This window comes from Echinops telfairi, unplaced genomic scaffold, assembly GCF_000313985.2.
Source record: "Echinops telfairi isolate 266 unplaced genomic scaffold, ASM31398v2 ScPeMD7_7469;HRSCAF=8507_0, whole genome shotgun sequence".
In the NCBI taxonomy this organism is placed as follows: Eukaryota; Metazoa; Chordata; class Mammalia; order Afrosoricida; family Tenrecidae; genus Echinops; species Echinops telfairi.
The window spans coordinates 56,424,965-56,439,052 of record NW_022111372.1 but is presented as its reverse complement, the minus strand read 5'-3'; the positions used below and the strand labels follow the sequence as shown (position 1 = coordinate 56,439,052).

The 14,088-nt window shown below is 45.6% G+C and overlaps 1 protein-coding gene across 1 annotated transcript in view; it reads right to left on the bottom strand.

Moving 5' to 3' along the window:
- Nucleotides 1-6,404: 6,404 nt before the first annotated feature.
- FBXW11 (F-box and WD repeat domain containing 11) overlaps nucleotides 6,405-14,088 on the bottom strand; it is a 148,833-nt gene continuing 141,149 nt past the window's right edge. The window contains exon 15 of the transcript XR_006679524.1: nucleotides 6,405-6,423. The gene's annotated coding sequence lies outside the window, so the exon portion shown is untranslated. The remainder of the gene's footprint in view (nucleotides 6,424-14,088) is intronic.

The following is a 14,088-nucleotide window of genomic DNA, read 5'->3' as shown; positions in this document are numbered from 1 at the left end:
CCCCCCCCCCAAATAAAGCATGATCCCACTCACTATGGCAGTGGGCTGAAATGGAGGAATCCCTGATTTTAAAAATTACTGAAGGAAAGGAGAAATAATATATCATTGGCCATGTTACCCCCATCAGCCCCTACCTGAGAACTCTACATCCTTAGAGATGTGGCATACTCCATAATACTTAAAGACACAAACAAGACTTCTTTGCAGAAGTTAAAGAATGTTACAACCTCCTTTTTCCAACCACAAAGCAGTGAGTACACAGGTGAGCTCACCAGATGGGAAACATAGGCATCAAATTGACTGCGTCTGTGGGATGCAGAGATGATGGAGAAGCTCAGTATCAGCAGCCAAAGCAAGGCCAGGGGACGACAGTGGAACAGACCATTAATACACACATGGAAGTTTAGATTGAAACTGAAAAAAAAAAAAGCCAGCTGAAAAATTCCTGAAAGCAAAAATACAACCTTGAGCATATACCACTTAATTTAGAGACTGTCTCACAAGAGGCTTGATGCCTTGAACATTAATGACCAAAGTTGAGATGAATCGTGAAGTGACATAATGAGTACCATAAACGAGGAAAGGAAAAGTCCATTTTAAAAGAAAATAAGAGAAGATTGAAATGAGTGTAAGGAGGTCAAACCCGAGAACTGCCTCTTCATCGTTGAGGAGCTTAAGCAAATGTTAGGACTGAGGATGCCAACGAGCTGAACAGAACATGTCAAAGGGCAGCTCGAGAAGGCAAAGTAAAGCATTACAGTGGAATGTGCGAAGACCTGGAGGTAGAAAGCCACAGGTGAAAAACATTCGACAGATCTCAAGCTGAATAGTACTGAATAACAAATTCAATTCTCAAGTTGCAATGCTGAAGGATGCCATGGGCAAAATAGTGAGCAATGCAGGAAGCATCAAAAGAAGATCGAAAGAATACAAGAGTCACTGTACTAAAAAGGTTTGGTTGATGTTAAACCATTGCAAGAGGTGGCATCTGATCAAGAACCAATGGGACTGAAGGAATAAGTCCAAGCTTCACTGAAGGCATTAACAAAAAGCAAACCAAGACCAAGCCTATTGCTGTCAAGTTCATTGCAGCTCAGAACAACCCTGTAGGACAGACAAGAACTGCTTCCTAGGACTTCTGAGGCTATCTCTCTCTAGGAGCCCAGACAGCCTCATCTTTGTCCCACAGAATGGCTGGTGGATTCAAACTGTTGACTGTGGTTAACAGACCAGCTTGTGAACCTGCTATGTCTCCAGGGTTCCTAGCCAAAAACAAGGCTCCAGGGTAGACTGCTGATTGAAATGTTTCAACCAACGGATGCAGTGCTGCAATCACTCGCTAGTGCACGCCAAGAAATTTGGGAGGAAGCTACCTGGCCAATCGATTGGAAGAGACCCATATGTGTGTCTTTCCAAAGACAGATGAGCCAACAGAGAACAGAAGTTATCGAGCAATATCACTAACATCATTGCAAGAAAAGCGTCTCTGAAAATAATTTGTAGATGGTTGCAGCAGTACGTTGACAGGGAGTCGCCAGAAATTCAAGTTGGATTCAGAAGAGGATATGGAACCAGGGCTATCATTGCTGATGGAGCTTGGCTGAAAGTAGAGGATACCAGAAAGACGTTTATTTGCATTTCATTGACTATGCAAAAACATTCTGTGTGGATTACATTTTTTAAAACTATGAATGAACATGTGAAGAACAATGTGAGGAACTCCAGAATGTTCATCTGGAGCCAGACTAAATGGCATAACAAGGGGCTAGTGTGTAGTTTAAAATCAGGAAAGGTGTGTATCAGGATTGTATCTTTTCACCATACTTATTGAATTTGTAGGCTGAGGAAACAGTTCAGGAAGCTAGACTGTATGAAGAAGAATATGACATCCTCCTTTCTTGAGATAGTTAGATGACATAGCTTTGATTCCTGAAAGGCAAGAGGACTTGATGCATTTGTTGTGAAGGTCAAAGACTACAGCCTTCAGTATGGATTACAACTCAAGAAATCCAAAATCCTCACAACTGGACCAATAGACAGCATCATGATAAAGAGAGAAAAGTTGGAAGTTGTCAATTATTTCATTTTACTTGCATCCACAATCAGTGCCCCTGGAATCGGCATTTAAGAAATCAGGTGATGTACTGCATTGGCTGAATCCGCTGCACGAGACCTCATTAGAGTGTTGAAGAACAAGGCTGTCACTTTGAGGACTAAGGTGCGCCTGAGCCAGACCATGGTCTTTTCCACCGCTATATACTCACATGAAAGTTGGATTTTGGATAAGGAAAACCAAAGAAGAGCTTCTGTATGCGTCTTTGGATTATGGTGTTGGCAAAGAATATTGAAAGTACGATGGACTGACAGGAAAACAACCAAATCTGTACAAAAGCAAGACAGTCAGAGTGCTCTTTAAAAGTGAAGATGGTGAGACTTCGTCTCGTGTACTTGGGACATGTTTTAGGAGAGATAAGGCCCTGGAGAAGGACATGACCGGTAAAGTCAAGCATCCGTGAAAAAGAGAAAGACCCTCAAGGAGATGGACTGACCAATGGCTGCAACCATGGGCTCAAACCTCACAATTGGGAGGTTGGCTGAGGGCCAGACTGTGTTGCATTCTGTTGCCCAGTGCTGTGAGTAGGAGCTGACCCAACAGCAACCCAAACAAACCAAGCACCCTGCCATCAAGACACTGCCGGCCCACTGCAACCCTGCAGGCCGGGGCAGAAGCGCCGTGTGGGTTTCTGAGACTGTACCTCTTTAGGAGGGGCTAGCGGTTGGCCACGCGGCTCACAGCCCAACATGTGAACACTGTGCCACCAGTGATCCTGAACAACAACAACAACAGAGAAACGAATATGAGAGATGCTGAGGTGTAAAAACAAATCGCCCAGAGAAACTGGGTGATGTGAAAATAGGTCAAGGCCCTTGGTTGAGAGAACTCCTAAACTGTTCAGCATTGCTTATCCTCGTTTTATTTGAGCATTCCCCCATTTTTATAGCTATTTCAGAAAGTTACCTCAAGGGTTGATCCAGTGCAGAGCACTGTGCTAAATGTTTAGAATGAAGACAGACGCCAGTAAAGGCAGTAATAGGTGTAAGAAACCACTGCGGACCAATGAGACGACTCTGGGCAAGGGTCTTCCTGGAAAGGCTCCGTGCCTTGCTGGGAGCAATGGAGAAAGCAAATGCTTGCTCTTGATTCTCAAAACCCCAATGAATCTCAGGAGCATGGCACGGTCATGCATCGATCAGTTATAGTGACCTTATCAAAAGCTTATCTAAGGGCTGAGAGAGGGGCACAGCCCTCCTAGCAGGGTTTGTGCAGCAAACATGTGCGTGGTGGTGCCAGCTCTGTCTGGTGAGAGACCGCCTCTCCCAAGGCCACCAAGGATTAGGCTGTGCAGGAACAAGATGCCTGAGGGACACAGTAGTTACACAAGATCCGCAGTTCAAAGATGCCGAGCATTTTCTTCCTCATTAGTTTTTAACTCTAGCGCTGTGGACATCGCATGGCAATATTTGACTTTGTCTTCTTCTTGAGCTCCCCTTTGAAATTTTCTGGGCAGCTCCAACTTCGTTCTTTCTTCTTTTTTTCTTAGCTACTCTACGATGAAGAGCCAGCTTCACAGTCTCTTCTGACGTCCACTTTGATCTTTTCTTTCTCTCCTGTCTCCCCCCACCTCTCTTTGGTAACTGGCATTTTATTGGTTGTTTTGAGCATCAGTACGGAGAAATCCACAATTTGTACATAATTCTTCTGCTGCTGTTGTCACACACACTTTCTGATGTTTGGGGTGGGAGAGGATGCGAGGGCAGGCAGTTTGTCCACTCTACTACCATGGGCTGCGCATGTCCTCGCCATCTCCAACTAGGAGCTACATCTTTATCAGGTTGGCTGGGTAATGGGATTGGCGGGGAACAGCACAGCTGCAGGTTGTAATTCAAGGTCTTACGAGATAGTGTACACTTCTTGCTAATTGGGCTGGCAGAGTTTAGAGACATATTAGAAGAGTCAGGTCTTCTTTGGAGAGCCAGGAGAGAGAAGGGGTAGGGGTGGGGGCCTAGCTCGGCGCCATCTTCCCAAAGTCATAAGACTCTCTCTCCTGTCTTTATAGTGACCTTCTGCTTTCTTCATGAATGATGGTCTCGATGTCCTCCGACAGCCCATCAGGTCTCCTGCCATCAGTGTCCAATGCGGCAAATCTGTTCTTGATATGGAATACACTCAAGGTCACATTTTGGCTCTCGTGGACTTGTTTTCATTTTCTCCAGCTTCAACCTGAACTTACATATGAGAACTATATGGTCTGCTCCACAGGCAGCTCCTGGCCTTGTTTCATCTACTGATACTGAGCTTCATCATCTCTCCCAACAGATGTAGTCAATTTGATTTCTGTGCGTTCCATCTGGAGGAGTTTGATGTTGTGTTGCTGAAGAAGGTATTTGCTATGAACAAGTCATTGGTCTTGAAAAAGTCTACCATACAATCTCCACCTACTCTCACCAAAACCAAAGTTTCCAATTACTCTCCCTTCCTCTTTGTTTCCAACTTTGGTATGCCAATCACCAATAGTTATCAATACATCTTGATTGCCTATTTGATCAATTTCAGATGGAAGACACTCATGAAATTCTTCAATTTCTTTCATGATTGCTGAAAGTATTGGAATAATAGTCTTATTGATTGGATTTCCTTTAAGGTGGATAGTTGAAATCCTGCTATGGACAGCATTATATTTCATGATTGATCTTGAAACATCTTTTTAATGATGAATATAATACCATGCCTCTTGATTGTGTCATTCCCAGCATTGTAATCCATGATTTTCTGACTCAAAAATAGTTAATAACGGTCCATTTCAGCTCACTAATGCCTAGACTATCAATCTTTAGGTGTTTCCATTTCCGTTTTGATTACTTCCAATTTCCCTAGATTCAAACTTCATACATCTCAAGTTCTGGCTATTAGTAGATTTTTGTAGCTGTTTCTTCTCATTTAGAGTTGTGTCCATCATCCAATGAAGGTCCTGAAGGCTCTACTCCCATGGATTTTACTCTTATGGGCTTTGCTCCATTCAAGTCAAGATGGTGGACTCCACTTGAGGAGGCAGCCCTTCCTCAGTCATACCTTCTGACCTGAGGGACTCATCTTCTGGCACTGTCTCTGACAATGTCTCCACACTATGCGCACAATTCCAACGGTCAGTTCCTCTAAATGGACAGCTGACGCCTTCTTCATAGTAGCTCTTAGTTTAAAAACGTTGATGAAACCTGTTCACTTTGAATGACCCTGCTGGTATTTGAATTACCAGGAACATAGCTCCCAGCATCACAGCAACACACAAGCCACCACAGTTTGACAAACTGACAGGTAGTGGTAGAGGGGCGGGAGAAGTGAGGAGTTCTTGCTGAAAGGGCACTAAGCCTCGATTTAGGAGATGAAAAACTTTTGGAAACAGCGAGCATAGTTAAAAAAAATAATGACTTAATTTTACCACAACACTTTCTTTTAAGATATTTAAGCACTTGACACACGGCAGGTGTTTGGTTACGGGAAATTAACTCTGAGGGGAATATGATGAGGACTCTTCCCTAACGTATAACAGTGTGAATCTGGAAAGCCTCCACTTTGGTAAGTTAGAGGTAAAGTCTAAGTACATTATCCTGCTTTAAATATCATTCCCACAGATTCTCCCCTTAACAGCTCCGCTGCCTTAAAGTGAGCACATGGTTGATTATATCTCCCTGCAGACATCCTTTTCTCGCTTCTCACCAGTCACCCAGCCTCCCTCACACCTTCCCCCAATGCAGGCATTAGGTTTCCTCCCCTGTGAGCTCAGGGACCTTATTGTAGATACCACCCACCTTGTAACTACTGAATATGCATGTCTTAAGGCTACGTATAAATATGCCAAGATAGTAAAGGTTCTCTCTCACTTCTCCCAGTTCCACGTGGTCCATCAAGAGGCGCTGACATGAGCATGCTACCATAACATGTGTCTGACTCCTTTATTTTGCTCTCCTATCTTGCTTATCCTCTAGGACTTTACTATTGTCTTTACATATCATTGCCATACACTTGCGCCTTCTGGCCCTTCGGTTGTTGGAGGCTGGTTTCCTTTGACATTTGGTGACTGAGAAAAACAATGAAATTATGTTGACCAAGACTCACCAAGAGGGAGAAAGACAGACCTTTTTGTTCCCGTAAAGAGTTGCCGTCTCAGAACCTCACTGGGGCAGTCCAATAGGGTGTCTATGAGTCAACACCGACCACTGGCAGTGCAGAGCCGCCGAAAAGGACCCCACTCCCCTGCCTGCGCTCGGCTCCACAGCCACCTGGGGCAGGGAGGCAAGAGCAACAGGAGAACCACCTCTCTCTCTCTCTCTCTCTCTCACACACACACACACACACACACACACCTTGCACTTCTCTGGCTTTAGGACCCATAAGGAACCCTAGTGATGCAGCAGTGAAAGCGGTAGGTGGTCAGAATCCACCTCCCCTTGGCAGACAGATGTGGCTGTCACAAGACAGCCGTGGAAGCCTGATGGGTAATTCTACTGTGTTGTAGGGCCTCAGTGGTCAGTGTCTACTCATGGCACTGCAGTTAGGGTCTACGTGTCTGTGTGGGCAAAGATCACGGTCCCAAGGCATGACAGTCAGAGGCACCAGGGGAGACACGGCTTCCCAGGGAGTCATGAGTGTCATCAAGCATGTCCCGGAGTCAAATTCCACTACGTCACCAAGCCCTGCCTCATGCTATACACTGCTCTGAGCACCTTCATATATATTGCCATATTTGTCCTCTCGAAAACCCACAAGCCTCTGCACACCTATTCAAGACAGAGAGTCAGGCCTCATATTAGGCCAGAACGGAGGGAATCATGGAGACTAGCAGACAGAGTACAAGTCAGAACCTGCCAGTCCATTCCCCTTTCCCTACGCACCTCCTTGTCCTCTCAGCAGGTATTTTTAAAAGCAAAACCATGTCAATGACCCAGGGTTTGTGTTTTGACTTTTCTCTCCTTCTGTTTGCTCAGCTTGGCGGTTTTCAAACTCTAAATGGGTAGAAGAATGGCCTCCTGGGGTCAACAAGCACCCACCTTGCGGAGGATACTGGGTCCACAGTGGAAGGGTTTGGCAGGAGTGCTTCACACTACAGCTTTCGAAGCTGAGGGCCACACAGGGAGGCGCCTGGCAGTCCTGGAAGCCCTGGGCTCTTTCATTCAGCACATGCTTGTCTAAGTATCTGTGGTCAGGGCTAGAGACCCAGGGCTGACCAAGGCTGAGGTCCAGGTGAAGGAGACACAGGTCCTCCGAGAACCCAGGCTTAAAAACAGACCAAGCAGGAGGAAGGACTAAAGAGCCAGGCGCTCTGTCTTCAGGCGTTCAACCAGTGAGAGCAAATTCGAGATTTGATCCCAGGCTCCGTTTCCTAGCACTGCTGAACAAATCACCATAAGGAGGGAGCCTTAAAGTAAAAATTGGAAACCAGGAACACATTCTTTCACAGTTCTAGAGGCCAACACTCAGGATCACCAAGCCGGTTCTGACTCCTGAGCAGTCAGTACACAAAGCTGCAAACCCTTCCTTGCCTCTCCCGGCTCTGAGAGGCTGCCAGCAATTCTTGGCATTCCTTGGCTTGTGGCAGCATCGGTGAAATCTCCACTCCTATCTTCGTATCAGAAGTCCTGGTGGTACAGTGGTTATTCGCTGGGCTGCTATCTGCATGGTTGGCAGTTCAAAACCACCAGCAGCTCCTTGAGAAAGACGGAGCTTTCTACTCCCATCAACAGTGAACACTCTTGGAGACCCCACAGGGGGTTGCTATGAGTCAGCATTGACTTGATGGCAGTGAGTTTGGGTTTGTCTGTCTGAGGTTTTGGTTGGTTTTGCTTTTTTTTTAGTTTCCATGTGGCCTCCTGATTGTTGGTCTATCGCCAAGGCTCCTGTCTTATTTGGAGACCAGCCATTGGTGTCAGGATCCAGTGGGACATTATCTTAACTTGGTTACATACCCAAAGATCTTTCTCCCAAACAGATCATGGTCGCAGGGTTAGGACTTTAACCTATCTTTTGGGTAAACAGAGTTACCTAAGAGACTCCAAGCACAAACACAGCAGAGCATCAGATATGTACATGGATCGCTGGGACACCCAGGAGGACATCGGAAAGGTGTCGGGTGGTTCAGGGCTGGCGGGGCCACCTCCTGCCAAGTGGGCTGGCCAGGGCGTCACATTGGAGCAGGCGTGAAGAATGTGCAAAATCCGCTGAGAAAACGGGCCCTGGGCTTCAGGGCGGGGAGAGGGACTACACCCAGGACTGGGGAAGGCATCCAGCCGTGGCCTCTGGGTGGGCAGGCAGTCGGGTGCACCAGCATCAGAGCCACGCAGTCCTGGGTTCATATCCTTGTGGGTCTTCAGGATGGCTCAACTGGTAATATGCTGGTTTTACCAGTTGGTCAATCTTGAAAGCCGTTTCCTTTTCTATGCCTCGGCACCATTGCTCATAGCTTGGGGGCCTCCTGTAAGTACAATTCCATGTGCCCTGTGATTGCCACATCATCAGAGGACCTGTGATCAGGACAGACAAGGCCCTGGTCCCCTGGGAAGTTGCATGTCTGGTGAGAGAAGTCAGAACATGCAAGGCGTGTTTATCACATGCCTCCCCAGTACCATGCTGGCTTCCCCCGGGGATACTTGTCTGTCTTATTGCTGGTGTATCCCCAGGTCCTCAATAAACATTCTTTGAATCCATTCAAGTGAACACAGGCGATGATAAAGTGTTACTACCATAAACAGAGCACAGCAGGTGACAGAGATGAACCTAAAGAAGTGCCCGGTCCACCCCCACTCATGCGTGTCCGAGCAGAACTGTGTTTCACGGGGTTTTCAACAACTGGTTTTCCAGGCCTTTCTTTCAAGGTATCTCTGGGTGGATTTGAACCACTAACCTTTAAGTTAGTAATGGAAGGGGTTAACCATTTGCACCACCCAGGAGCTCAAGATAAAGGATTGTTGTTGTTGTTGTTGTTGTTGTTAGGTGCCAGCGTCCCCATTCTGACTCCTAGCGACCGACCCTAAGTGCATCAGAAGGAAGCACCACGCAGCCCTGGGCCACCCTCCCAGTCCATGCCACGTTCCAGCCCATCCTGGCAGCCTCTGTGTCAATCAATCATGTGGAGGGACTTCCTCTTTTTCGCTCTCTATCAGGAACTGATCTCACCTGATGATCTGTCCTAAGTACTTGAGGCAAAGGCTCCCCGCCCATGCTTCCAAAGGAGCAGTCTGGCGGTATTTCTTCCAAGACAGATGTGTGGGTTCGTCCGGCAGTCCGGGCCGCTTCACCAGCACCGCCCCTCAGTGCATCCGCTCGGCCTCCTTCTTCCTGGTCCACTTTCACAGGCACAGGAGGGGGAGGAAAGTAATACCATGGCTCCGGTGAGGTGCACTTGCATCCTCAAACTAACGTCCTTGCGTTTCAGCACTTGAAAGAGCTCTTGTGCAGCTGATTGACGCACCGCCAGTGCCCCCTGGGACCTCTTGACCGCTGCGTCTCTGAGCTTGGAGTGTGACGTGGCGAGCTGAAAGCCTGACGACTTCAGTCTTTCCTCCACCCCCCCGCATGGGACTTACTGCTCCAGTGGTGAGGGTTCTTAAAGCACTCTTTACATTGAGCTGCACTCCACCCTGAGGCTACCATCCTTGATCTTCATCAGCAAAGGCTGGAAGTCCTCTTTGATTTCAGCAAGCAAGGAGGTGGCCCCTGCACGTCGCAGGTTGTGAACAAGCCTCCCTCCAATCCTCGTACCACATTCTTCTTTCATATCGTCCAGCTTCTCTGACGATTTGCCCAGCATGCACACTGAACAAGTGTGCTGAGAGAATACAACCAGTGGTGGGTGGGACTGAAATAATGTAACAACTGTTTTGCTGCCCAAATAATGGATGTCAATATTAAAATAAAATAAAAAGATAATACCAAAAGGTCGTTTATTGTGCAACACAGTGAATGCTTAAATAAGAACAATAAGAGCACACACAAAACTAAATTATAAGAAGAAATTTTAGAATATTAAATAATACCTGACCAAAATAAATAAATAAATAAAACTGCTAAAATATTTCCATATTGCTTCTTTTTAAAAAATTTTTAAGATCATTTTATTGGGGGCTCTTACAGCTCTTATAACATTCCATGCATCAATTGTATCAAGCATATTTGTACATATGTTGCCATCATCATTTTCTAAACATTTACTTTCTATTTGTGCCCTTGCTATCAGCTCCTCCTTTTCCCTCCCACCTCCCACTCCTACCCTCATTAACCCTCAATAAATTATAAATTATTATTTTCATATCTTACACCTACTACTGTCTCCCTTCACCCACGTTCTGTTGTTCATTCCTCTGGAGTGGGGGTGGGGTGTTATGTGTCAATCATTGTGATTGGTTCCCCCTTCCTCCCCTCCTTCCACCTTCCTCCTCCCCTCCTGGTATTGCTACTCCCATTTCTGTTCCTGAGGGGTTTATCTGACCTGGATTCCGTGTGTCGTGAGCTCATATCTGTACCTGTGTACATTCTCCGGTCTAGCTAGAACTGAAAGGTAGGACTGGGGTCATGACAGTGGGGGTTTAGGAAGCCTCAAAGAACCAGAGGGATATTGAGTGTTTCATTGATGCTATACTGAACCCTGGTTGACTCATCCCTTCCTTGTGAGCCTTCTGTTAGGGGATGTCCTATTGTCGACAGATGGGTTTTGGGTCTTTGCTCCGACCCCCCATGTTCTCAATCCATCTTGCTTCTTGATTGGCATCCTCACTTGCTATATTCTCACTTTTATCTGATCATCGGCTGTGTGATTTATCCTTACCCATCTGTTTCATTGTAGGAGGATCCCTTTCCTTTAGAGGAGGACAATTAGCCAATAGTCATTGTGTTTGATAGATTAGACATGGGGCGCTTTTCTTCTCTGAACATATTATGTCCATTTATTTAAAAAACCCTTTCCATTTCGGCGGAACTTACAGCAGTTGTTCTGACAATATTTTTAGCACTTTGAACACTTTCAAGAATTTCATAATTCACTCATAATAGCTCATGGGAATACAAAGCTGAAAAGGATGGAGCATTTCACTATCTGGTTGTTTGGTACTTTTTATCTTTATGTTATATGTTTGTTTAAGTAACAAATACAAGGGAATAAAAATGTAGTATTTAATCAAACGTATAACAAGGTTTATGAAATGAGTAAGTATTGTAAGTCTAATTCTGTCTAATTTTTTATACCTATGTTTAGAATGAACATTACTTTGAGCATTTAGAATACAGTTGCCCAAATGAACATTAAAAAGGAAGACATAATGTAAATTTGTGCACAGCCACCCACCTTAGAGAGGACCCTGATGACAAGTGCCATTTAACAACCAGTTCTCTGAACTCCACACAAAAAATTAGGTATCAGTTTTGCAGAACCAGTATGAACGGACTGAATCCTACCACTGGATACAACCCTGACACACCTTTCCCGAGTTAAAACCAGGCAGTATGCCCTTCTTCTATTCACACAATTCCTCTTCATCCATTTACAAGTTCATTATGAGCACAATGAAGTGTTCTGGAGCTCCCATTCCTCTCAAGGCCATTCATAGTTTGTTATGATACACATAGTCGAATGTTTTTACACAGTCCAAGAAACACAAGCAAACGTCTTTCTGACAGTCTCTGCTTTGAGCCAAGACCCATCTGACATCAGCAATGATGTCCTTTGTTCCACGCCCTCTTCTGAGTCTCTGGCAGCTCGCTGTTACTGTGCTGCTGCAACTGTTGTTGAATGAACTTCAGCAAAAACGTCCTTGTGACATAGAGGAAAGAGCTAGGACGCAAAAGACATTTATAGAGGTATAAACAGGCATGCACATATGTAAATATATTAATATGTTACAATAGGGATATAGGTCTATGTACATATATTTATAGGTTAAGTATTACGGTAGCAGATGGACATTGGGCCTCTAGCCAAGCCTTCCCTCAATGCAAGAGCACTTTGTTCTAATAACCTGGCATTCTGTGATTGCTGAAGACAAAATGGGTGTACAAGCTAATGTGGTGAAGAAAGCTGATGGTGCCCAGCTATTACAAGATATTGTGTCTGGGATCTTAAAGGCTTGAAGTTAAACAAGCAGCCATCTAGCAGGGAAGCAACAAAGCCCACATGGAAGAAGCACACCAGCCTGTGTGATTATGAGGTGTCCATGGGATCAGGTATCAGGCATCAGAAGACCCAAAACAAACAATCATATCATATCGATGCCAGCAAGGGGGGCCAGAGTGGAGACCCAAAGCCCATCTGTAGACAATTGGACATCTCCTCACAGAAGGGTCACAAGGAAGGGAGAAGCCAGCCAGGGTGCAGTAGCGCACTGATGAAACACACAACATCCTCTCGTCCTTTAATGTTCCTCCCCCCACAATCATGACCCCAGTTCTACCTTACAAATATGGCCAGACCGGAGCGTGTACACTGATACAGATAAGAGCTCTCAACACACGAAATCCAGGATAGATGAACCCCTCGGGAACAGTAATGGGAGTAGCAATACCATGAGGGTAAAGGGAAGGTGTGGGGAGAAAGGGGAGAGAGGGGGGACTGGTGCAATGATTGATGTAACCACCCCTCCCCCAGGGGGACGAACAACAGAAATGTGGGTGAAGAGAGACCGCAAGCAGATGGTGTAAGATATGAAAATAAGAATAATTTATAATTTATCAAGGGTTCATGGGGGTGGGAGGGTGAGGGAGGGAGGGAAAAAGACAGGAGCTGATACCAAGGGCTCAAGTAGAAAGAAAACGTTTTGGAAATGATGATGGCAACATATGTGCAAATGTGTTTGATACAGTTGATGTATGGATTCTTAAAAGAGCTGGAAGAACCCCCAATAAAATGATTTATTAAAATTAAAAAAAATTTTTTAAACATCCATGCTGTCCTCGCCCAGACAGACTTTGCGATGCATTTGTGGATGTGGTGTTCGGGAGGAGGACAATCGTGCATGCCACACACATCTACATTGTCCCATGCTTGTCTCTATTTCCCACCACTTGTCTGTTTGTCCTACTGTGGTGGCTTGCGTGTCGCTGTGATGCAGGAAGTTATGTCCCTAGTATTTCAAATACCATCAGGGTCACCCACAGTGCGCAAATTCCACCAGAGTTTCCAGCATACGAACAGACTATGGGGAAGGGATTGGCTGCCCACTAAAATTTATGGATAGCAAGTAGATAGGAATTAGCCACTGAAAACCTTGGGAATAACGGCAGACCCTTGGCAGAGATAGAGCCAGAAGATGAGCCCTTGTGTGCGTGCAGAAGACACTCAAAGGACGCCAGAGGAAGAGCCGCCTTCTCCAAAGAAAGTCAATCTTACAAGCCTTAAAACAATACATAAATAATACAAAGCCTTCAGGGCCATCATCTGCAGATGGGTCACGCCTTAAAGTGAGAATAAGCAGCTGCACATATTTATTCATCATCAGACATTTGAATACACGAAGTATGAGTCTAGAAAAATCGGAAGTGGTCAAAAATGAAATGGACCTCATAAAGATGGATACCCTAGTGTTAGTGAGCAGAAAGGGCCAGGCGCTGGCCCTGTGGAATCAGACTACCATACCGTTTACGATGCCGGGAAGGACAGACTCAAGAGGAACGGCATCACTTTCATGGTCAACACAGACATTTCAAAATCTCTCTGGAAGCGCCGTGCTGTCGGTGCTAGGAAACTCTGGACCCACCTGTGAGGACATCGGTCAGTACAGCTCTTACTCGAAGTGAGCCCCCAGCCACTGGAGCTAGTGCTGAAGACACTGCAGCCTTTTAGCAACGTGTTCAGCCTAAACTTGACCAAACACACACTCAAGCTGCATTGATTAATTAATGGCGATTGGAATGCAAACGTTGAAAACAAAGAGGAGGGAATAGAAATTGGAAAGTATGGTTTTGAGAAACGATGTACAAATGCGCTTTACACAATTGATGTGTGTATGGATTGGGATAACAGTTGTATGAGCCCCTAATAAAATGTT